The sequence below is a fragment of the Pelophylax lessonae genome (genome assembly GCF_965119305.1).
Source record: "Pelophylax lessonae genome assembly, chromosome: 2".
NCBI lineage: Eukaryota > Metazoa > Chordata > Amphibia > Anura > Ranidae > Pelophylax > Pelophylax lessonae.
The window spans coordinates 403,164,205-403,189,027 of NC_138769.1; the positions used below are offsets into that span (position 1 = coordinate 403,164,205).

General features: G+C 36.7%; 1 protein-coding gene across 2 annotated transcripts in view; it reads right to left on the reverse strand.

The window, feature by feature from the left end:
* The window catches only part of AUTS2 (activator of transcription and developmental regulator AUTS2), a 120,510-nt gene that overhangs the window by 91,122 nt on the left and 4,565 nt on the right, over positions 1–24,823 (reverse strand). For both annotated transcript variants that reach the window (XM_082246228.1, XM_082246227.1), the window contains exon 2: positions 23,202–23,250. The gene's annotated coding sequence lies outside the window, so the exon portion shown is untranslated. The remainder of the gene's footprint in view (positions 1–23,201; positions 23,251–24,823) is intronic.

Here is a 24,823-nt window from a genome sequence, read left to right on the forward strand (position 1 = left end):
ATATATAACCTGTCCAGTTACTAAACACAAATTAGTCTTTTTCAACATCAGGTTCTCATTCTTAAGATTATTATTAAGTGTAGTAGCTCATAGCAACTCATCAGATTCCATCTAATGCTAATGGGACTACCGTAGACTGAGGAGTATCTCTGGACTACTGCACTTAAAGTAGAACTTTAGTCAGAAAATTAACTCCTTCTAGATCACTTCAGGCTGGCCACATTGGCAGGTATAGCTATGTGAAACATCAAAAATTAAAGTGCCTATACTGTTTAAAATTGAGGAATACACTGTCTCATCCTGCTCTGAACATTCTCAGTTGCTCTATTTATTTTTGGCACTGTGCCGAAAATCAGAGCCACTAGAGGCCAACGTGCTGACAGCCTAAAGATTTACTGCTGCTCGGGGGCTCAGCAAAATGTGAGACTCCAGCAAAAAAAAAAAAAAAAAACAGGAACAATGCTGGAGGCAATTTACATTACACACAAATATTGGTAGCATAAATAATAATGTGGAATGTATGTTCCTTCCTAAAGAAAATTATTTTTTATCAAGTTGTTATGGGTAAAGTTCTGCTTTAAGAATTAACATTATAAAAAAGATATCTCCGTTGAGTAAAGCCAAATGTATCATAAGCCCTAACAGTGTTGTTCTACCATCAAATCCAAAAAGGTACTTTTAGTGACTCAGACTGTTTCCATTTGTGTTGAAATCTTTCTAAAGTCGGCCAGTGTTAAGACAACAGCAATAAATCTTTTTTCAACAATATTACATCACAGATCTCTGTACAACACAAGGCTTGTAAATCAAGTCCACAAAGTAATACCTAGGCCATCTCTGTCCAAGTCGAAGCGATATTATGTAGCTTCTACGCATAAACAATAAATCAGATATGTCATACTAGTGATACCACTGAAAACACTATGCTAGCGAACAATACTGTTTAAAGGTGACTTTGCATTTCAGTTGTAGCAAACTATATATCAAGTCATAATAACAATGACATCACCACAGATAATTCAATGATGAAGGGAGACAAATTACACTGTTAATCGTTTGGTTTTAACTGTAAATAAATGGCAACATCAGTGTTTAAAGGGAACCAGTAGGGGGTTTTACTTTCTAAAATACCTGCAGGCAACTTGCCTATTCACATCCTTAAAAGAAAGGCATAGAATGCTGGAGGAAGTTGGCCAAAAGCACACACAGGAACCTGTGGTCACCAACTACCCCCTAGGTACCTCAGTACAGGGAAGATGATCTACGGATGAAAGCCTGCATGTGGAGGTGCTATGGGAGGTAAATACCCCCCACAGGTTTCCTTTAACTCAAACAGTGTGGCTATACTGTTTTGTGCTCTTTCAACTGGATAAGTAATTAATAGCAGTTAAAGCATGCAAGAAAATCCATGTTAGGATACTCTCTCCAAGTACGGTCTATGTTATAAATGATATGTCACTAATAAGGTTTACTGCTCAATCACCAAGTCTGCTTTCTTTTGCAGTCTACAGGCAATGGTTTCATGCTGACCATATCATTTTTTTTTTATCTAATGACCATTTCAATGACCAAACAAACTGCACTTTCTAGAAATCAGTTTCACCAAGTTGGAGTCAATCAATAAACTATTATTCCCATAAAAAAAAGGAATGACTGATCCAAGCAGAAAATGCAATAATTTTCCTCCAAATCAATCCTCTTCTTTGTTGTGTTAAATAAGCAATTTCAACTGGATGATCATTTGAATATTCAAATCAACATTTGTTTGTCATTATATCTACTGTATGACCAGCATTACATAAACTCTCCTTGTACTGCTGTTGGCCATTAATATAAAGGAACTGTCACCACACAGGCTTTTACTAAAAAAAAGTCCAAGGCTTACTCAGACATGATATCACCCCTACTAGAGGTACTAACAAACCTTGCATGCCACATAACTCTACAGGAAGTACACAAAAGGTATAACAAGAGCTTATGTGTCCCTTTTAGTGATCATTTATCAGAAGCGTGACCACATTTGTTTTATTCTTTGTGCTATTACGTGCATATTCAGGATGTGTCAAATTTGGCGTTTCCACTTTATCAAAGATCTCAGCAAAATCAGGCACACTTTACTGTAATTTCGCTATTTGCCATAAGGCACTGGAGTCATGGGGAACATGAATTTGGTGGTTTTGGGGGATGGTTTTACTTGCAGGTAGACATTTAATAACTCAAAATGAACATTCAATAAAACATGCTATCATTATGAACAGGTGACAACAAATAGCCATTTTTTTATTATTAGCAAAGTTCTTTTATTCTTTCAAAGGAAAATTTCAGGTCTCTCCTCTTCTTATTAGGAGAACCTGTTTTTTTTGTGGTAGCTTTATACAAGGATGTGTTGATTTACAATTCTAAGCACAGTCCCTGTATCTAACTAAAGTAACAGCCATACAACCAAGGGTTAATCCATCCATTCAACTATGTAATCTCCTAGTGAAACAGACAGGAATGTTTTATACTGGGATTTAAGATTTAAGTTTTTTTTTTTCTTTGTTGTCATAACAGATGACAGAGGCCTTAAAAGCCTCCCCTTACACTCTGATGTGACACATCACAGGCTGTTAATCCTGCCCCCGGGTCAGGCTAAATTCATCTTTCATGTTCATTTTTATAGGGAAATGGCAGCTGCGGGAGTAGCCTAGGCTCCTTGGGGAAATGTAAAACAGCCTTTAATCATCGAGGATTGTTAAAGAAAACAATCTGTTGTGAGTAAAAGTTGATGAATCAGTTTGAATTCTAATACGCTAATATGTGTATGTTAGGCACAAGTCTGAAAATGCAAATCCTTTATAAGTGACCATCAAATGCTGAAACACAGGAGGAATCTCCTCTGGGATTCTGCTGTTTATGCAAAGCAAAAACAGCGTGAATATGTAACATGGAAAGTAAGCCCAAAATAAATTATTTTTAGCTGACACGTTGCCTCGTTTTGCAGTTCTGAAGGGCCTGCACTTGTTCCCCACTGCAGATAATTAAACAGTTTATTTTTTATGTGTTGCCCATGTTATCAGGTTTTTTAGATTTAGGTCTATAATATTAGCATATATTTTAAAACTGTACAATGTTATAGTGTTGCCTGGTGCTTTAAATACCTAGATAAAATTAATTGATTGACAGTTGGTAACTGTACAGATGGTTGTAAGAGTGTCATTACTATGCAGAAGCATTCATCTATGGTGATCACATGTGCCTGGCCTCAGCCAAGTGATCTATTCAGAGACTAAAATTTACTGCGCATTACTGTCTTTGGAAGAGTGCAAACCATGAAAATATGGATTGCAGGGTTTGAGGAATTTCTAGGTTTCCAGAATAACAGAATATGTGTGACAGGAGTCACTCTGGGTGGAGGGCTCGTGGAACCCAGACTACCTTAGAGAGGTCTGGAAACTCCTTGTCCAGCTTCCCTGGCCCCTCCTATGTGTAAGTCACCCTGTGTCGATTAGGAGCACAGGGTGACCAAGAACCCCAGTCGAGTCTGCACTAATCAGGCTCACTGTACAACCACACCGGACTCAGCATTTAGTTTTACCCCTGTTATCCTGGGTTCTATATGTGTGGTTTGTGTTGAAATAATGAATGGGTCTCTTTCACTTGGGACAATAATATTTATGAATAATATTCCTCAAGAAATAAATTATGATAAATTGGTTCGACCTTTTCAGGCTGCTTGTAGGAGTTTATCTCGTAGACCATTGCTAGATAGTTTGAGGTGGGATGGGGTTTGTTATTGTTAAGTGACTGTATCCCATTGTTCTATTGTTTCTGTCTGCCTTGGGATCAACCTATTATGGGACGTATATGTGTATGTGGATTAGCTGCTAAAGAGGAGGGTGGGGGGGGGGGGTGGTTGTCCAAGAGTGTATATCTTGGTGTGCCTGTGTTTGAATAAACAGTCTTATGCTTACTAGCACCCTACACTGATGTCTCGAAAGGTGACTGGGTGAGCTAAGGGATCTTGGATCGTGCTGGTATCAGGCAAGACGGCGGACATACTCTTCTTGAGTAAGGGGGTCCATCACAATATGGAATACATATAAGATTAATAATTTACTGACCTCCTATATATCTAGTTGGCCTTGGAATTTCTAGTTTTGCTCACCTTCCTTGGCCATTATAGGTGTCAACACTGAATTCACCTAGCTATTCATTTAGTTTACATCAAGGCCAAAAAAGCAAGTGGCAAATAAATGAAAGCCAACCGGAAATTCAACCCAATGGCTTTAATAAATGGATGAAATACTAACCACACTTTCACAGTCTTCTACAAAATAATTTACAACATGGAGCAATATGGATTAAGTGATTTGTCAACTTACTGAAATAATACATCTATTCTTTGCACCATTCAATGTACTCAGCAACTGATGCTGAAAGAAAAATATCTTGTTGGCCATAGCAAAAGATTTCCTTCTAAGGCTCCATTCACACTTGTGTGACTTGTCATGCGACTTGTTGCTGTTGCAGCAACTTCAAAGTAGTCCATGCACCTTGAGGGCCATAGATTTCAATGTTATCTATCGGTTAACGAAAGTAGCATGAAAGTCGTACCTGAATGTTATACAATGCAACAGTTGTCTCCAAGTTGCACTCATCCAAAGCTGCATCAAAATAGCATCAAAGTTGCACCAAAGTAGTACTCCAAATTTGGTGCAACTTTGGGGTCGTACAAGTGGGAATGGAGCCTAACTGTCATTTCTGCAGTCCATGTTAGAAATAAAAAAAAATCTGATTGGCAGTTATAAGCAACAAGTAATGTTCTAGTTAGCATGTTTTTCATGCATTCTTAAAGGAGTTGTAAAGTCAGAAGGTTTTTTTATCTTAATGTATTCTATGCATTAAGTTAAAAAGCCTTCTGTGTGAAACAGCCTCCCCAGCAACCCCTAATACTTACTTGAGACCATCTCTGTCCAGCGATGTCCACAAGTTCCTCGGCCTTCCGGGACTCTCCCTCGTGATTGGCTGAGCCACAGTGCCATTGGCTCTCGTGGCTGTCCATCAAAGTCAGTTAGCCAATCAGGAGAGAGAGGGGGCAGGGCCGAAGCTCGGCTTGGGTGCCCCCATAGCAAGCTGCTTGCTATGAGGGCACTCGACAGGAGGGAGGAGCCAGGAGCAGCGAAGAAGGGACCCGAGAAGAAGAGGATCCAGGCTGCTCTGTGCAAAACCAACTGCACAGAAGAGGTAAGTATAACATGTTTTTTATGTTTTTTTAAATGAGACTTTACAATCACTTTAAGTCTTGATAGGCTATTAATATTTAACACGCTGAAGCTGACTCAGTATACCCATTGCAATCTGCAGGTCCAGTTATGCAATAGCAATACTTTTTAGCCATAGCACTACAACAAACAGAAAGGACATTTTCCAAAGGGATTGAGATTATCCATTAGTTAATCTAAATACTTGTGAACTCAAGTTTTCCAACCTAGCTTGTGGGAATTTATTGAACCTAGCATTAATGAGACATATGCATATGTTTAAAAAAAAATTAGAACTGTCAGTGTTTTCTACAGTAACTCCAGTTTTTCCATACATGCTGCCAGAATAGATTAGGAAATAAAAATGGAAGATGAGTGATCAATTCAACACAGACAGTTTACATTTTAGACACCTATATAAATTAGGCCTATGTTATTAAATATGTGAAGTGGCAAATTATTAGCTTTTTTTTAGGACATAATTCCCAAATGAAAGTTCCTAGGAGGTTTTCATGGCAGATAGTAAAAGACAGAAAGAACTAATCTCCCCTGCTTATCCAAGCACCTGCCATTCCAAACAAAAGGAACTGTTTTGTTTGCATAATTTACGGTGCTCAAATGGTATAGTTTGAGACCATTTCCAGGCTGATCCTTTAAACAGTGTGATTAAAGGGATTTTGGTTCAGGAAGATAGCAGATATCTAATGTTTGCCCTTCTATGGGATTTTAAAGTTTAATGCCTCCCTATCTAATGGATAGTAGCCATCCAACAAACCTTTCCACTCATCATTGAACCATTTTTGTTTGAGGGGATTTCTTTGTCTATACAGGATTATCTTACTGCAGACAGCTGTTAAAATGAGATGAATGAACCACAATATTCCTGCATACCATGAACATAAAAAAAGATAAAATTTCAACATAAACTTAAAATAAATAAATATAAGAATTTGCTTTTAGTGGATATATTTGTGTTAACATACTTATGTTATTATGCAGCATTCCACCAAGATTGTGATAAATTGAAAGGCCAAAAGTGACATGCTAAAATAAACTGTTAGTCCACATTATATAAGCCAAGTGTCTCCCTTAATCTCCTACAATTTGTGAATGTAACAATTCTAATCAAAAGAGTAGAAACGTTGTTTATGTAGTCAACAGACTACTACAGTCTGGGTTATGATAGTCACATGTTATTACTGGCACATAGGAATGTAATATTTGAAGACGGTTTGATAAAGCTCTCTCAATTCAGGAGGCAATCAGTCAATTATAGGGCACCAATCTGAGCCAAACAGAAGCTAAAACACGTTCACTCCTGTTTTCACATTTTGCTGCCAGGCATCCCAAGATTCTCAGTACAAACTGACTAGACTGGAAAGGCCATCATCTAAATCTGGCAAAATCATCAGTGTTGGCTAAATTTACAAAGCTGACTCTTCAGGTCTAGAAGCAACCTATGTTAGCAAGATGGCAGATGGAGTGGACAACAGAGGTTCTCCATCCACGCTCAGCAGGACTGATCGCTAAGTAAAGTTATTGCAATGTCCTGCCCTAAAAGGGTGTCTATGACTTAGGAATTTCCTTGCAAACAGTAAATAAATGTTTGTTATTGAAGACAGAGGATGACAACAAATAATGGAGCTAAATTACTAAATGAGTAAAGACTTCTCATTTAGAAAATGGTTCACTTTGCAAATTTTGAATACCCAGTAATGTGCAAGGAAAATTTAAAAATAGGGTTTTTTTCTTGCACACGATTGGATGTCTGAAGTGGAGCCTCTGCTTATCTACTAAGTTTGGTGAACATTCACTCTTTAAAGTAAATAATGTTCACTCCTTTAGTAAATGAATCCTCATGGTCATGAGCAGCTTTGTCAAACACTGCATCTTATCCATATTTATCAGAAACACCATTATGGCAACTGTCAAATGCAGCATTAGGCCACAAACCTAAAAGTCAAGCTTTAGCCTTAGAGTCCTTTCACACGAGCGGTGCACCCGACAGACTCAGTTTTGCTCAGTGGGGATCGATTCACCGATTCCTGCTCTATGGAAGGCGGGTGACAGGTTCGTCTCCACTTTCTTTGCAGAGATGGAGCTGTCAGATCCCCGCTCTCTTCTATGAGAGATCGGATGAGAACAGACCCCCTGTCCGTTTTCATCTGATCTTATCCAATCTGATCCTCCAGACGAATGGAAAATAGGGTTTCCATCAGTCCGGATTTCACGGACAGTATCGGATCAAATAGCAGCGGGTGTCAGCGGACATGTCTCCACTGACATCAGCTCACCCATAGGGCTGCATGGAGCATCCAGTAAGGTCCACCTGAAAAACTGACAGGCAGACCGGATTGGAAAGCCCGTGTGAAATGGGTCAAAGGTGTCGGGGCTAGTGAAATCAGTAAAGGCCGTACACACTTGACGGAAATCGGAAGAAATATCCTCCGATTTTTCTCTCTCATGCTCAGCGTTCATTACCGTTTTTAGTTGACAGTGCATAAATGTTCACGAAATTTCTGTTTTTTTTTTTTGTTTTTTTTTTGGGACATTTGTTCCTAGATTTCCGGGTTGTCAGCAACTTCAGATCATGTGAGGTCTTTCGTATCCGATTTTTCCCAGACGTACTGCATACACATTAAACGAAAATTGGTCGTCTGGGGACGGACGATAAAAATTTTGGTGTTTGTCCCTCTACGTTTTTTTTTTCGTTGAAAATGTCGGCATCGGCTGCTGAAAGTTGTGTACACACTAGCCGAAAAATCGTACGATTTTACCTCGGACGGGAATTTTCGGCAGATTTTCTACTAGTGTGTACCCCGATTTTACCCCGGACGGGAATTTTCAGCAGATTTTCTACTAGTGTGTACCCCACTTAAGGATGTAACACTAGACATATCAAAAACAGTACTGCCAACTACAATAAAATAAACCCTTGTGTTTCCTTTTGATGTTATCATTACATCAGCTCTATCTATTTGTATATTTGAATGCTCAGCAGCCAAGTTTATGTACTGTGATCCTGTCAGAGTTGATTACTATCTTAAGTGAAAGCAACTGCTGAATGAGTCAAACTATATGTTACCATTATTGAAAAACTTCAATAAAATTAGTTTGCAACAATTCTGTATTAAAGTGGCCATTCTATGGTTTTCAGTATCACACGACCCAAACTCCACAGCCAGATTTAGGAGTAGCTCCTCCTTTTTCATTTGAAACACTTGTCAACTTTTTCTAGTGCTCATTCCAGAAACTACAAGGCTCTTGACAGAGCTTTCACTGCCTTGTAGTTTATCTCTGGCCACTGTAATCTTGAGAACATTTTCAGACAGTCAAGTAGGTGCTTCACATAGTACAGTATATGTGAGTTCCATGCAACTAACTGATAAAGAGCAAGCAACACCTTATTTTGCACAAAGGAGAGAAAGCTGGAGAAGCATGTCAAGATTCTTTTCTTACAAACATGCATTTACATTTAACAAATATTTAAAAATACAAAAAAAATAATCTCAAAATAGTAATATTTCTTTGTGTTTGTTGAATTTCTTTTATTGAATTGAACCAGTACATTAAGTCCCGGTTAACACTATCGCGACTTGTCAGACGACTTGGTTGCCTTACAAGTCGCGGTCCATTCTGTGCTACGGGAACCGTTCTAGTCGCTCCTACTTAGAAAAAGGTTCCTGTACTACTTTTGACACAAGTCGGAGCAACTTGCATTGACTTCCATTATGTGAAGTCCGTGCAAGTCGCGCCGAAGTCGCGGTGCACGACGACTTCACAGGTCGCCCCCAAAGTCGGATCGCCATAGTGTGAACCGACACTTAGACATAGAGAGCACTTTTTTTTCTATTTATTTTTTTTATTTAAATGCATTCAATGGCTGTCATATTGAAACAGAAAGTAGTTAAATTCTAAGTTTATCTATTTTTTTCTTTTTAAACAAGAACAATACTCAACGTTAATGAGAAATGTCCTATGTGCTAGTGCAAACTGTCCAAGCTGAAATCCAAAACCCCCACGACTGTAATTTTCGGATGCCATGGAGGTTAATACAAGCTCAGGCACTTGTCAAGTGTGCCAACGATGCTCGCCCTTTCTGCCATCTCCTTTACTCATAGAAGTTGCATTATAGTTTCCTTGAATAAAAAGCACTCTATGAATGGAGGAGGTTGACCTATCATTTATGCAACCATCCTCCATTCATAAAGTGTTTTTTATTGATGAGAGCCATAATACATCTTTATGAATGCAGTAGGGGCAGAAAGGGTGGGCATAAGTGCCAGTGAAAAGTCAAGTACTTGTATTAACCAATATCGCACTAGAAGATTATGGCTGCAGGGGTATGAGGAGGCAGGCGGCTTTGAATTTCAACTAGGATGGCTGGCACCAGCACAAAAAACACTTTGTTTTAAATTGTTACTAAACCCAGGACCCTGCATTCAGTATATATCTGATCTCCCCCAGTACACAGAACATGGGGATGCAATTATTTTAGTAAATATAAACTGCTAAATACCTTTTCTCATCAGCAGTATATAGCAGTCTTGTGACTTGTATGAGTGCCTAGTTAAAGCTTGTAGGAAGAGTTTCCATTCTCTTCTGACTGTCCTATGAGGCTACAGGACCTCTGACCCTCTGTCTGGACAGTGCTGATTGGCCATTTGCCGATCACCTGCACCCTCCCAAGAAAAAAAAACTCTCTAGCAATACACGCCAAACTGTATGAGTGCTAAAATCTCTATGCTATCAGATGGATTGGGGACTGTTGAACAAGGGGAGGATCAGAGAAGACAGGATCAAACAGCTTTTTACACAATGTGGATAATTAACCCCTTAGGTTCCACAATATAACAAGCATGCTTTACTGCATATATAGACTCATTTTACTGTGGGTTTAGTAACACCTTAATTGTTAATTCTGTCCCTTGCACCATTTTTGTACCTTTAATACTGGACATCACTACAGGGATAACAGTGTCTACTGTATAAAATGCTGCATACATGAATATGAAGCATATGGACTCCATAGAGAAAGGGAAATATTCTGAATGGAACTGGTATCAGAAATAAAGAAACTGATTTTCAAGAAGAATCTACTCATTAGAAAATGCAAATCACATGTATCAATAATTATCCAGATATCTAAAATATAGGATCCTAGATCAGTGATGGCGAACCTTGGCACCCCAGATGTTTTGGAACTGCATTTCCCATGATGCTCATGCACTCTGCAGTGTAATCGAGCATCATGGGAAATATAGTTCCAAAACAGCTGGGTGCCAAGATTCACCATCACTGTGCTAGATAATCATGAGAATTGTGCATTTACTCATGGATCATGCCTGGTAATTAGCATATATGTGTCAGAATTTTTCAGATATACAAAACTGATTGGTCTTCAGTACCACTGGGTATGACTAACAAAATGAAGGAGTTAGCCCCTTAGGTACTTGTGACACACTATTTTGTGTTTATTGACCATTGTAGATTTAGGCTGGTCCGTTTCAAAGATCCATCAAGGTGTTTTCATTAATTATGTAGTCACGCTGTAAAGGGGTATAAGATTTTTCTATTCATCTACTTTTTTCACCAATAAACCCAGATTAAAAATGGTACTGCTATTTTGGTAATCCTTCATGTACCAAATTTATTTGCATGTCTACGTCACACAACATTTGGCTACTTCACTATATAGTACCTTTTCTTGATGCGTTGTTACTCATATATCTATTTTTGATATCAAATAAAGATATAAAGTACAAAAAAAATTGGGGGTCCACCAGGCATTGTCTGCATTTCAGCTAAAACACCCAAAAACATTTCAGTAAGTATATGAATTACTCTTCCAGCTTTAGGAAACACAAGAAAAGTGTAGGGGATTTTGCTTTCTCATGGTTAGGAACAGGCACAACTTGTAGGAACTCCAGCAAAGATTGACAAAAAAGTGTCCTAAATTTCTGATATGTCCCATCTCACTCATGCCGGGCGCAGAGGCTTGTGTCTTTTGACAAAAAAAAAAGCTCTACAAGATGTTAACATCCAGTATTGAAGATGACTTTCTATGGCGGCACACCGAGAAGAGGAGTAGCAGAGAGCATTGACAGGGGACCCCAGAAGAGCAGGATGGGGGTTGCTCTGTGCAATACCACCGAGCAGGTAAGTATACCATGTTTATTATTTTGAGGGAAAGAAATTGAACATTAACAATCATCTTAATCATGTATCTATGTAAAAACGCTTAATAAACCTTTCCCTTTTAGGATAATAAAAGTGTAGCCTTGGTATTTAAACATTAAAAACAAAACTTTCTTTTGTTCCCAAAAAGTACGATAATTAAACTTCACCTGCTTTATTTGTGGGATTTTAAAGCCTTCCTAGAACTGTTTATTTAAGAGTAAAAATTCAACAAACATATATTCCATAAACTCGAAAAACCCATGTATATTTTATACACCTGAGCACATGTGTGAGAGATCTACTCTAAAAGTTTGACATTTCAAAAGGTTCCGCTACACTTCAATTTACTTTGCCATGTATCTTATCTTGCTCAAACAATCTAATTGCCACCCAATCTTTCAACAGCACATCATCTTAGCACCTAGCTGACAGGATCGGCATTCACCTGAGGGCCTCATTAGACTATAGCAGTTCAGTGGGACAAAAATACCTCAACAATACCTTGCTCAACACCCAGGCTGCTGACTGACAAGCAAATAATTGGGCTAAACAAACCCAAAAGCACTGTGCAGCTGCCAGAAACCAGTGTGTGCTGTGACTCTTCCACAATAACAGTCAGTAGTGACTGGTTAACGTCACAGCAAATCTTTGAACAGCAGATAGTGGTGACACATGGCAATGACAGCCTTAGAAATGTCATGCTAGTTACTTCGGGGACTGAAGTCTCTTATTCAAAATGGCTTCAGGAAACTGAAAATATTACACTATAGGTAAGCAAAAACCCACATTTACAGAATTTAAGTAACACAATTAAACATCACTAATTTACATCAATTTTATTTAAACAACCTGCCTTTGCTGAGACAGTTTTCTTGCACCTAGCATTGTGGTTATTTAGCCTTCAGACCAGAACGATGTATAATAACAAAAAAATGGGGCCCCCAAAGCTTAAAATGCACTGCAGTACTTCTTTAACACCTTTAAGACCGCCTGCCGCAGATTTACTGCGGCAGGCTGGTTCTCCTGCGTGAACCGACGTAGCCCTATGTTGGTCGCCCCCACCTTTGTGCTAGGAAGCGAACGCACCGGCGGCAGTGTGCTCCCGCCCCCACTAGGCAGCAGGGAAGCTGATCCATGGGGTCGGCGGCCGCGATTGCAACCGGACACCCGCGATCGCTCCCCGCTGAGAGAGAGAAGGACGGGCAGCTGTTGTAAACACAGCTGACTGTTCTTCTCTCCAAAATGATCACAAAGCGCCTGTGATCCTTCTATATAGGATCACAGGTCTCTGTGGTCATTTCATACGCCCACAGTTAGAAAACACTCCCCTAGGCTCACACTTAATCCTTTGATCACCCCTAGTTTAACCCCTTCCCTGCCAATGTCATTATTACAGTACAAGTGCATATTTTTAGCACAGATTACTTTAGTAATGTCACTGGTCCCCCCAGAAGCGTCAAAAATGTCAGTTAGGGGTCCGATCTGTTCGCTGCAATGTCTAAGTCCCGTTAAAAATCCCAGATCACTGCCATTACTAGTAAAAAAAAATAAAAATAAAAATTACATAAATCTTTCCCCTAGTTTGTAGACGCGATAACTTTTGTGCAAACCAATCAAAATACACTTATCACGATTTTTTTTTTTTTTTAACCAAAAATATGTAGCAGAATACAAATTGGCCTTTGGGGGAATGTTATATAGCAGAATGTGAAAAAAATATATATATATATTTTCTTTTTTTTTCAGAAGTGTTGCCCTTTTTTGATTATATCGCAAAAAATAAAAATCGCACAGGTGATCAAATACCACCAAAAGAAATCTCTATATGTGGGGAAAAAAGAACATCAATTTTATTTTGGTACAGCATCGCACGCCCGCACAATTTTCCGTTAAAGTAACGCAGTGCCAAATTGCAAAAAATGGCCTGGTCATTAAAAGGGCAAATCTTTTCCAGTCCAGAAGTGGTTAAAGGTCAGCACACCAATTACAAGGTACACAAGTTACTCTAATTTAAAATATTTAGAAACTGATTTTGTCTAAAAAAAAAAAATAACTGTACCTTCTATAATGTTCAACCCTGGTTTAAATCAACAAACAGCTATAGAAAAAAAATGGAAGGCTAATTTAGTTTAAAGTAACCATTTACTCTGCCTGCAAAAGCCAAACACATATCAGACACTTGAAGGTGGTTGTTGTATGTGTGAGTTTGCCACATGCAGCCCAACAAATGTCAAAGAGGACAGATGTAGCACTGGCATAAGGCATTAAGTGGCAGTCAGAGAATCCAATCAGTCAGGCAAAGGGGGAGCAATATCTCTCTTTAAAGGAACTACAGGGACTGGCTGTTAAAACAAATTCGGAATGATCAATTCTTCCCCTGAGATTGGTTGACCATAGTTTACATGCCATGAACAATCACAACAGAAAACCAGGATTCATTTGAATCCTTCTGCACAGCGGGTACAAATCTAAACCTAGTAATCCACACACAGACAGCAGCAGACAACTCTAGCTAGTTGTGCCCAGGGGAAATAGCAATCAACTGGGTTGGATTCTTCATATGGATTGCAGTGCTTCCTCTGGGAAAAGGCCACAGCTAGAGATGCTTATCTTCAATTCCCCCACCCTCAACATTAACATGCACACTTGAAATGCCTGTATATTAAATGGAATAAACACATAGGCTGCCATGATTAAGTTCTCTTTTTGAAGATACTATTTGCCTTGCCTATATTATTTTACCACTTTTGGAATCACTGTATGGAGATCATCAGCTCAACTCAACTGAAGGAGATTAGTTGTGGAAGCCTACATACTTCTAACTTGATCATTTGATGATACCTGCATTTTCAAACAAAACCTAGTGTATATAGTCTGCCTAATCTCCTCCTCATAATAATGATATTAATTCCTAATAATTCCCCATAAAGGTACTATCCAATGTTTAAGTGAATTTGTTTATACTTTCACACAAGATTCACACATTTTCCCAATAGAATAGATAAAGACAAATGTGTGGATCTGGTGTAAACATTCTGTGAATCTTGGTTAAAAAATATATAAATACACTCCTACATAATAAACGTCGATTGTCACTCGTATACCTTATACGGAAGTGACAGCGCGCATATCACCCCTTACTTCTACTTTTTTGACTCCTACATAATGTGTTGTAAATACACAAATTAGATTAAAACATTTATATTTTATACATATTGAAACATACACTGGAACAGAAAGATTCTAGATAGGTGAATTGAGATGAATCTCATTAAAATATCTTTGTTTCATTGTCACATCTAGAAAATGTGTTTACTGTCCAATTTAAATGACTGTACTTAGCAAAGCATTCAAGACATCCAGTTCAATTGTTCCCCACATGTGAACCATAATTAATGCATTGCAAGCTGTATTCATTCCTAGAACTAGTGTTGCTTCATGTTACCATGTTTCAAGCACCGTTTAATGCTGTAACCAAGATGTAGAATATTTAGATGTTCTCCCCCCTGTTAACAGCCAGCACAAGCTCAATAGGCAAGTCACTCTTGAATGTTCCTCCGAAGCCTGTTTCCAAGGAGACTGTGCCCTCAGAGAATAAGTAACCTGAGCTGCACCAGCCCCCTATTATCTTTTGACAAGATGTTGACTGTTAGAGAATGCCATATCCCTTGGGATTGATAGCTTACTTGGAATCGAAAAATGGTCGTGCCAAACAAGTTCTCCATAACTGGCACCCACTTCAATATAACAAAAGAATGACAATTACTGGATTTACAAAGATCACGGCAATCGTGCTTGGAGGTGCCCACTTGTGAAAGACTTGTAATAACTAGCCTCAGTCTTAGTTTCTGATACTACCGTGTCACCACAACACAGTACAACCTATGCACTGCAAAAAATTCTTTGAAACAAAAGAACATTTACCAAGTTGAATAACACTGAACTCACACAGTCATATTTTTGGTAGGGATGCAATCATCAGGTGGTAGTAGTTAACAACTGCTCAACAGTGAGAACTAGGGTGAGAACAAAACAATGTGGCAACAGTAATAGAGTTTTTTAGACATTCCAGGAAAAAAATAGATTTACATTTTTTTTCACATTTTGTTATTGTTTTCTTAACACAAGAGCAACACCAAGGCTTTCCAAACAATCTCTGTCCAATTCATGAACCTCAAATTGGGGCAACATGAATGTTTATTTACTGAATGCACCAGTTCTCAATGGAGGAGCAAAAATTGCATTTACCACACCCTAAAGGTCAATTTTACCCAAAACTGATATATACTTTGGATTGGCAGCTGTGGTTTTAGTCACCCAGCCACTACTGATATCTGATTAAAGCGAGTGGTGAGTTTTCTTTACAGCTGTCAACTTCTATGTTTACTTGGCCATAAAAATGAAATTTCTCCCTTGCAACCAATTTGCTAAAATATTTGTAATTCTAAACTATAGAGCACCATTTAAAAAAGCATCATTATATGATTTTATCACTGCCACAGAAGGCTCTGAAAGCTCTATGATTCCAACATGTATTTGAAATCCCTCAAACAAAATGTCAATGTTGGGTGTCCTTGGCATTTAACAGCAGAGGAGATAAAAGGTCCAACATACAGTATATGCTGTTATCCCACAGTCTCCACGGAATAATTTCAATTCCTCGAAGGACTCAGCAACTTAGTGCTATTTTTTTTATTAAACAGTACATAAATTGTAAAAGCAAAACAGTGTCTTTTAGATAACCCCATACCATGCTATTTTATTAATATAAATATCGGGAAGGAGTCACGTGACGTCACCTGCGGCCATTTCTGGTTTTATGAGTACAAAACGGGCCTATACCTGGCACTTAAGTACCGTGTTTGTAAGTGTTTTTTCTTTTACCCTAATAAAGTAAGTTTTAGCAAAGGCACTATATATTCTTTATTTGTTTGCAAGTATCGTGTGGTTTGGAGATCAATTTTGGGATATTATCCAGGAGAGCATTGGCCTTTGTATTTAATCATCATAAGTCCACTCTGCTTAATGCAAGATCCCACCCTATCAGGCCATTCACCTACCATGTAAGAATAAACCAGGTGACACTATAAAGACTGTAACAATTATGGGAATGTGCGATTGACCTACCTGTTAATTCAGGGGTCCCCGTGTTGAGGTAAGCTGCTAGCATTATCGGTGTTGGAGGTTATCCAGAGATGTACCCACAGGAGATCATCTAGATGCACATCTTGACACTGTGTGCTCTGTATTATACAAACTTTTTGCAAATGTTTTCTAGCTTCCTAGCACTGTAATGTTGGTTATTAATATAAATTTATGGACTAGTTACATCATTAGTAAAAAGCAGATATTCTGTGGCTGATCGATACATTTTTACAGCAAATGCTGCCTGTCAAACACAAGCAAGAGGAAATGTGCTGAGTTGTTACACTCTAAAGCAGTATCTTGAATAGTAAAATGCCTTAAAAATTTAAAAATTAAAGTTTAATAATAATGCTTCTAGGATCTTGGATCTATGATACAAGGGGTGAAAAGCAACAGATAAGAGAGAATAGTGCTTTCAATGGACTCTTGAAGAAATCCAAATATGTGCATTTCCTGCAATCAGCCAATTAATGTGTGCACTCAAGGCTATTCTCCTTCCAAAAGAACACTTGAAAACAATTTGCTTTCCAGCTTGCTATCTTTTAAGCAAAAGTTTGCACTATGCAATTAAACAGCTCATTCAAGCTTTACTCAACACACCTTATGCAAACAGACATTCTGTAGAAGTCACTCATCAGCTGACAGTGTATGTGTGCTGTGTGCGTGCGTGTGTGTGTGTGTGTGTGTGTGTGAATGCATGTACTCAAAGGTGAAGCAAGAATCATGTTCACCACAAAATCCTAAGAATAATAGCACTGATAACCCTAGGGTCATAAATACTTTGTTACTGCTTTTGTTCCACAGAGATAAAATTTCAACTCAGATTAACGATCTAGCTCTTTATATAGCCTTGACAACCATTCACTTGGAATTAGCCTTCACCTCCTGGACAAATTAGAGCATGATGTTGGCTCATTAAAAAACATTGATTAAAGCTATAAAAATAAAAACAGCATGAATCCACAAGCTTAAAATATTGCACCTGGTATCAAGCTGTTAGAAATAGTTCTGATACATGATCAGATTTTCTGTTTAATAGAACTATAGTCCAGTACTTGCTTGTCTTGTAAATTACTGTTGAGAATCATGCAAATACACAGTATGTCCCAGAGGGTTAAATCTTGCAAACCCCAGCCAGATGACTGTGCTTTGCAAGGACTGGGATTCAATAATGACTCACAGAATCATTAATGAATCCTGAAGTAAGTTAGCGAATGTGCCAGGTATGAGCAGGCATATTCGTTAAGTGCTAACTGACCAATTACACTGTAATTAGCCATGACATTAAGGCTGGAAAGTCTCACTGCATCATAGCTAGACCAGTTAAGGGCCACTAGAGGCACAAACAGAGTGGAATTCTGTCTTGCTCAGAGATTCTGGCATTTCCAAAACATTTCCAATCTACTAAAACCACTCTGTAGTCTTTTAATCATGTTTTAACACAAGTGAGCCAGTAAAAAAAAAAAATGTCAGCTACAAATGAAGTGCAAAGTGTAGTAAACCAAGGCAACCAATCCGATAAATTCTCTTGACTGAGGTGAAAACAGTCAACTAAACTCACAATGCTCGAAATATACAGTATATTATGTAATGCACTGTCAAATTAAATTCCGAACAATAACAAGAACTTGCTTGCCTCCCTCAACTTCTTTAAAACTGACAGAGACGTTTCAAAATTGTACTAAATTTCTGTAAATGGCTAACAGATGTCTTTTCACTTATAAAAGTGAATAAGGCCCTTACCAAACCCCTACCCCATTGGGACATTAACTGTGTCAGAGGGATATTGTGGTCAATTCAACATACTGTGAATGAGGATTGGCATAACTCTTCCTGCCTGGCATTCTTGGTGTGAGATCTAGTCTTGTATGTTTGCCCTTGCTGGATTTTGCACATGGCCATTACCTTCTACACTGCCTTATTTTATCATCCTGGATGTTATCCACAAATATTTGTTTCTATCCTAAAATACCCATACTCGCTTAGCAAATTTATTATGCCTGCTGCTAAGATTACTGCCACCCATGTTCAAAAATGTCAGATTTCCCGTGGGATAAACAAGCACAACATCTTAGTGGCTAGGACTTGTGCCTTGCAGAATGGGAGTCCTCGGTTCCAATCCTAGTTTTACATAATTTAGATGCTCAAAAGCAAGTGTGAACGTTATGTTATACTAATACACTGTTATACTAATACACTATAACATTATGAAATATACTAATGTTATACTAATACACTATAAAATTATGAAAAATGTCTAAATCTTTTTTTCAGTGTGAGTAATATACCTGATCCAAAGCCTACACCACTACTTTGAGCCTAAAATAATTTCAGCCAATTTATCCATTTCACTTACTGACCCCACATTGTCTTAGAAACCTAGAAACCTTGGCTAAACCAAGCAGGCTTTTAACATCATCCTTTAGTGACCTGCATTGCAGGAAGATTCTTTACATAAAAGGACTTGGCTAAGTCTGCCTTGTGCATCTAGCACCTTGTCATGTCATCATCCATATCCGACCTAACCCTGTCCCATTATGCTTAGACCCTGCTCTTAAAGGACATTGCACTTATCAAACAGCAAATACAATTACCCTTCATTAAGCTGACGACCTCGGCAGCAAAATATATTTGACTAGGATAGTGGGGGATGAAAAAAAAGGAGTACAGAAGTCTTATGTAAACAACTGAACAATACAGCTTTATCTTATCTCAAGAACGTATTGCTGCTTGTCTGTAGCTGTGTGCTTTACTGCCAAAATAAAATAAATTGAATCAGCTCACACATGATAGCATGTTCTTTCCTAAGTCATACTAATTGCTTGGCTAATTGATGTTTGTTGAACTTTCTCCATTTCATTGAGTGATTAGGTACAAAGCTAACAGTTGACATCTGTAGGCGCTTAACTGGCGTCTGTAATTACTGTTAATGTTAAATAATTGTTAGTTAATTGGAATGGTAACTGGCTGAATGGAATCCAGATTCTGAAGCAACAAAAAAAAAAAAGAAATCCTATTTTAAATAAACATACATTTTCAAGAAAAACATTTTAACACGGTTGTGAAAAGTGGCAATGGCCTTCAAACTTGCAGAGTTGCTTTGCTTTGACAAGGATCAATATTAACCATGGGCAAACTCAAGGTTTAAACTTAGATCCCATGGTATTAGGGTACGTCACCTAATGAGCTGTAAATCTAATTGTCGCTTATATGACAGCAGATTTTCCTAATTTTGAACCTTTCTACATATATGTTCTTTACTCATTCACCCTATCTGATAAGTTCCAAAACTTCACAAAAACCTGGTAGCAATAGCAAGATTTTCTTCTGATACAAATGTTTTTCTACAGTTTATAACAGATGTATCAAAAATATATATACATTCACCAAAACAAGTTTTTTATTAGCAAGATTATTAGCAAGATGATCATCTAAAAACAGGATTTTAGAAGATTTTATCAACTGATGGTACACACTTTCATTGCTACAAAATATTCACAATAGCTATTACTGTATCATAAGGGTTCTAAAAAACATTCTAAAAACAAGATGCAAACTGTTAATTAGTGCAACACTATGTGTATATATACTATATACAAGTATATATATATATATATATATATATATATATATATATATATATATATATATATATATATATATGTATATATATATATATATATATATATATAAATTACATATACATATATATTTATATATATATACTATATACAAGTGTCATTGCTCCCTTAACCAGAAAAAAAAATAAAATAACAAAAAAACATTTGATCCACCACTTTATACAAAGTACACCAGTTTGGCCTTTCTACCATTTGATAATGTCCATTTTACCAATGCAGTCAGTCTATCTTCAAAACAAGTGTACTAAATACTCAAAAGAAAAAGAAAAAAGCTTAAATCAAAGCCAAGACTGGAAAACATTTATAATAGGAAGTAAACAGTTGTATCGCACAACTGTCTTCCGTCAATGAAATACAGTGTTTCTTTTTCAATCCACCCCCAAAGCTTGTGCACAGGAGGCCAAGTATATTTAACACATGTCAACGCTGTAAATATCTAGGCTGCACAGATTGCTTTAAAGACAACACGAAAGAGTTAGAAAATGCTGATACAGCAATTAACTAGTCTTCAGATTCCCTAGGATTAAAGAGTGTTAAACTGCTAATCTAGGAAATCTCATTAATCATACATAATGTATTGTTCTAATTGGATATCGATGTCTAAATCCCATTTACAAACCTTGTACATTCCGAATGCCGTGTGAATTGCGGCCTTTTGGAATACAGATATGCTTCAGACAGGAGAAAATTGACCTTCCTTTCAGCGTGTTCTTTGCTCTTGGCAAGTTATACGACATAATGCGAAAAAAAACATGACTTTTAAAAGCAGGCGAACCTGCTTTGTTTAAGAACCTAAACATGATGTTCATCAATCTGACAGCTTCTTGACAGCATTGTCAACTACCTATCTACCAAATCACTGAACACACTGCAGCTAAAACCTTTCACATCTCACACAAGCACTACACACAAGAGTACTTGCACCTGTTTTTTAGCTTGAATTGATACTATCAAATAGCAAAGGATTTCCTTTCAAGTTGTTTTAGATTTGATGTTTACAGAGCTAATCCCATGAAAAACTCCCCTTAGGCAACTTTCTACTCTAATTTTTTTTTCTCTCCCCAAGTCCAAAAACAAAATGTGAGAAAGCCTAATTTTCTAATATTTTTTTTTCTGCCACCTGGGCTATGTATAGAGTACGAGCTCCTTTCACAGTACCAGCAAGAATTAGCATATGGTAAGAACAAGAGGACTCGTGAACAGGGCAGAATGGGCCCATTTTAATGGAAATAGAGGCCAAAAGAATTTACCATCCACTAAAAAGCTTATTTGTGTATGGATTCCCAAGCAAAGCCTAGAAGAGCTGATGTTGATTTTAGAATACACAAAGAAAGCTTTAATCCTTTCAAGGGAACTAAATCACAACAGAGGAGAGCTTCACAAAAAAAAAAATCTTGCTGTCAAGAATGCTTATTCAAAACCAAATAGATGCCACAAATCAAACCCTGTAAGTAAACACAAATAGAAATATGGGAAATAGGTTTGACAGAAGAAAAAGAAAACCGAGGGAAGGGAACAAGGGATCCTCTTCATCAATCACGCCTCATTCTTGGTGGAGTGGGTCCTTCACCCCAGAAACAAACCATCAGGTAGGAATGTTGATTGACCAGGCTGCCTTTTATCCTTTTAGTTATGGCTTAACAACCGCCTCAGCAAAACTTCAAATATCTTAGTTCATTTTTAAAAATACAATTTAATATATACATTCCAAAACTCTTGTTTATGCGCCATTTAAATTGTTGTTTTAAATCTCTGTGCTTTTTTTAAATGCTTTAGATTTTCTTTTCTTATGTGATTTTTTAGTTTATTTTTGTGCCGTTTCCTTAGTTTATGTCTTTTGATTATTTGTTAATGCGTACAACAGTATAACTAATATGATACATTTTACACTTACTTACAAACATGCTTTACAGCATTGTTAAAGACCCCTGTTGTGACATTCGCTGAAAGTTCATTGTAGTGTTTATGTCCACCACATGCACTATTTGACTATGAATATTTTTTATAGGTAGACAATAAAAATAAAGGTTTGTCCTTGCTGGCAAATAGCTTAGCATGAATTAAAAGAGGTCCTAATACGGACTGCCTTAGTCAAAGTACTTAAAGGCTTTGTGAAATTAGGTAGCGTGCCATATACTGCACAATATACTTATTATAGGTATTATGTACAAAGTCAATGGATGTTATTAGTATTTTTATGGAAATCAGCAGTATTTTAATAATCAATTCTAATTTAATATGCAGATGACTGATGCTATAAATAATTACTTTAATAGACGCAGTTTTATGGCTTTATTCCTTTTGGAAACATTAAAAGTAATAATCATATAAATGATGCATTTACTGAACCCTTTGGAAATACTTTACTTTCGGGGAACAAAAAATATAAACTTATGCATATCTATATATATATATATATTTATATATCTAGATATAGATATATATATATATATATATATATATATATATATATATATATATAGATAGATAGATAGATAGATAGATAGATAGATATATCTATATATCTATATCTATATATATGCATATATCTATAAATATATATGCATATAAAATATATATATATATCAATATATAGATATATAAACATATATCTATATATATATATATATATATATATATATATATATAGATGTCTATATATCTATATATTGATATATATATATATATATTTTTTTTTTATTTTTTTTTTCTAAGAAGTATATCTAATAACAAGTATGCATTTAAATTTAATTCTAGTCAGTCTGTAGGTCTAACATAATTAGGGTTTAATAATTTTAGGCCTATATATTAGCAATATTAACTATGATTGTAACATAGTTACAACAGTCAATGGCAGCTGCATTGATATACTACAATTTGGATTATTTTTGTGCACGTTAACGTGATTATTATGGGTAAAAACAAATGGCAAGCTACCCAAAGCCAATGCATATAATTAGCCAGAAATAATTGCAATTAATGACAAACTTACCATTTTTTGAGATGGTGCTGAAGAATTTTTCAGAACTGGCATCTGAAGCCTAAAATATAAACAAAAAAAAAAGGCAATTTACATTTTCCTATCATGACCACTTGCATTTTGCATATATATCATCAATTAATTAAATATACATATGGCAGAATTTCTCATTAATTATACTCTCTTTAATAAAAAGTGTTCTTTTTTTTCATATTTTCATATTTTTTTGTACAACAAAGGGTCTAAAGCTGCACTGCCAAGCACATTTCCACACGGTGGTGCTATTTAGCTATGCATTTCACAAAGTGGCTTTCGCCTGAAAAAAGGGTTTTACGAACACCAAATGATGTTGTTTCCAGGCCCATGCACTTTCTTGATGTGCTGTGTTACCAAATGTGATACAGCTGAAGTGGTGCAGCGGTGTTGTGGTTTCATAGACACATTATTTTTAATTACTCTGTCTCTCTTGGCTCAGCACATTTCTGTAACTCTGGGATGTTTCTTAACCCACAGCAGTTATGCCAGAATTGTTATTGCATTTGGGAGCTCCTACAAAAATTTGAAATCTCAAACTATTGTGCTTATTTAACAAGGCAGTGAAGAGAGCAAAGATGTTCTGTAAAAAGCAGTGATCCATTGTAATGAGTCACATTTCATCTGTAATTGCTTTATGGCAATCTCTTTGAAGACAAAAAAATAATAAAATCTCATTGCCTGCTATAGGTTAATGCTTATTGTGCACTGCTCCTAACTGAAAGAGCCTGAAATATGTATTTAGAGAAATATAAAATTGAAAATGGTGCATACAGGCCATATAAATTATGCATTTTACCCGAAAATATTAGTTCCTTAAATATTACACCTAAACTATCATATAAGAAAAACATGTCCTACATTTAAAAACATGTTTTGTTTATTTTACTTTGATAATGGCCTTTAATTATTATAATTTTTTTTTTATTCTATTTTTAGCTATGCTTTTATTTGTGGTGAGTTTTACACTAGTATAAATTTGCAAGCAGCATTTTCTACCGTGTGAACATGTGTATTTTTAGGGCCGCTCTATAGAAAGATGGAATAATTTGAAAAAAAAAAAAGGCCTTTCACACCTCCATATGACGACTGACTTCATCAGCAGCATTGATTTGCTGTGATCTGTTGGAGGTCAAGGGTCATTGACTTGACCACAAACTAAGCATCTCTAGACAACTGAAGAGGTGCTGGAAATAATACAGACCTGCAAGCCTGAGTGAACCTTTGTATAATACAACTCGTGACTTTTTTTTCAAAGAAATAGCCCATAAAATTTTCAAACCGCTTGTACCACTATTACCAGAGGTGCTAATTTAACCAATACCCACTAGATAACAAAAAAGAAGAAAGGAGATCAAATTCCAAATGCACGCTATAAATTGCAAGACAAAGCATTTTCTCGCTGTTTTTATTATGTGCAAAAATATGACAAAATACGATCAAAATGATGCAAACATTATCCCGTATCAACATTAACCCTAATATATATTGAAGAAAATATAGCTATGTTTTAAAATAAAAATGTAATCGAATTAAAACTGGGAACAGCTATCACTCAAACAGAGGCATTTTTTGGGTCTAATATATTAACACTATTTTTT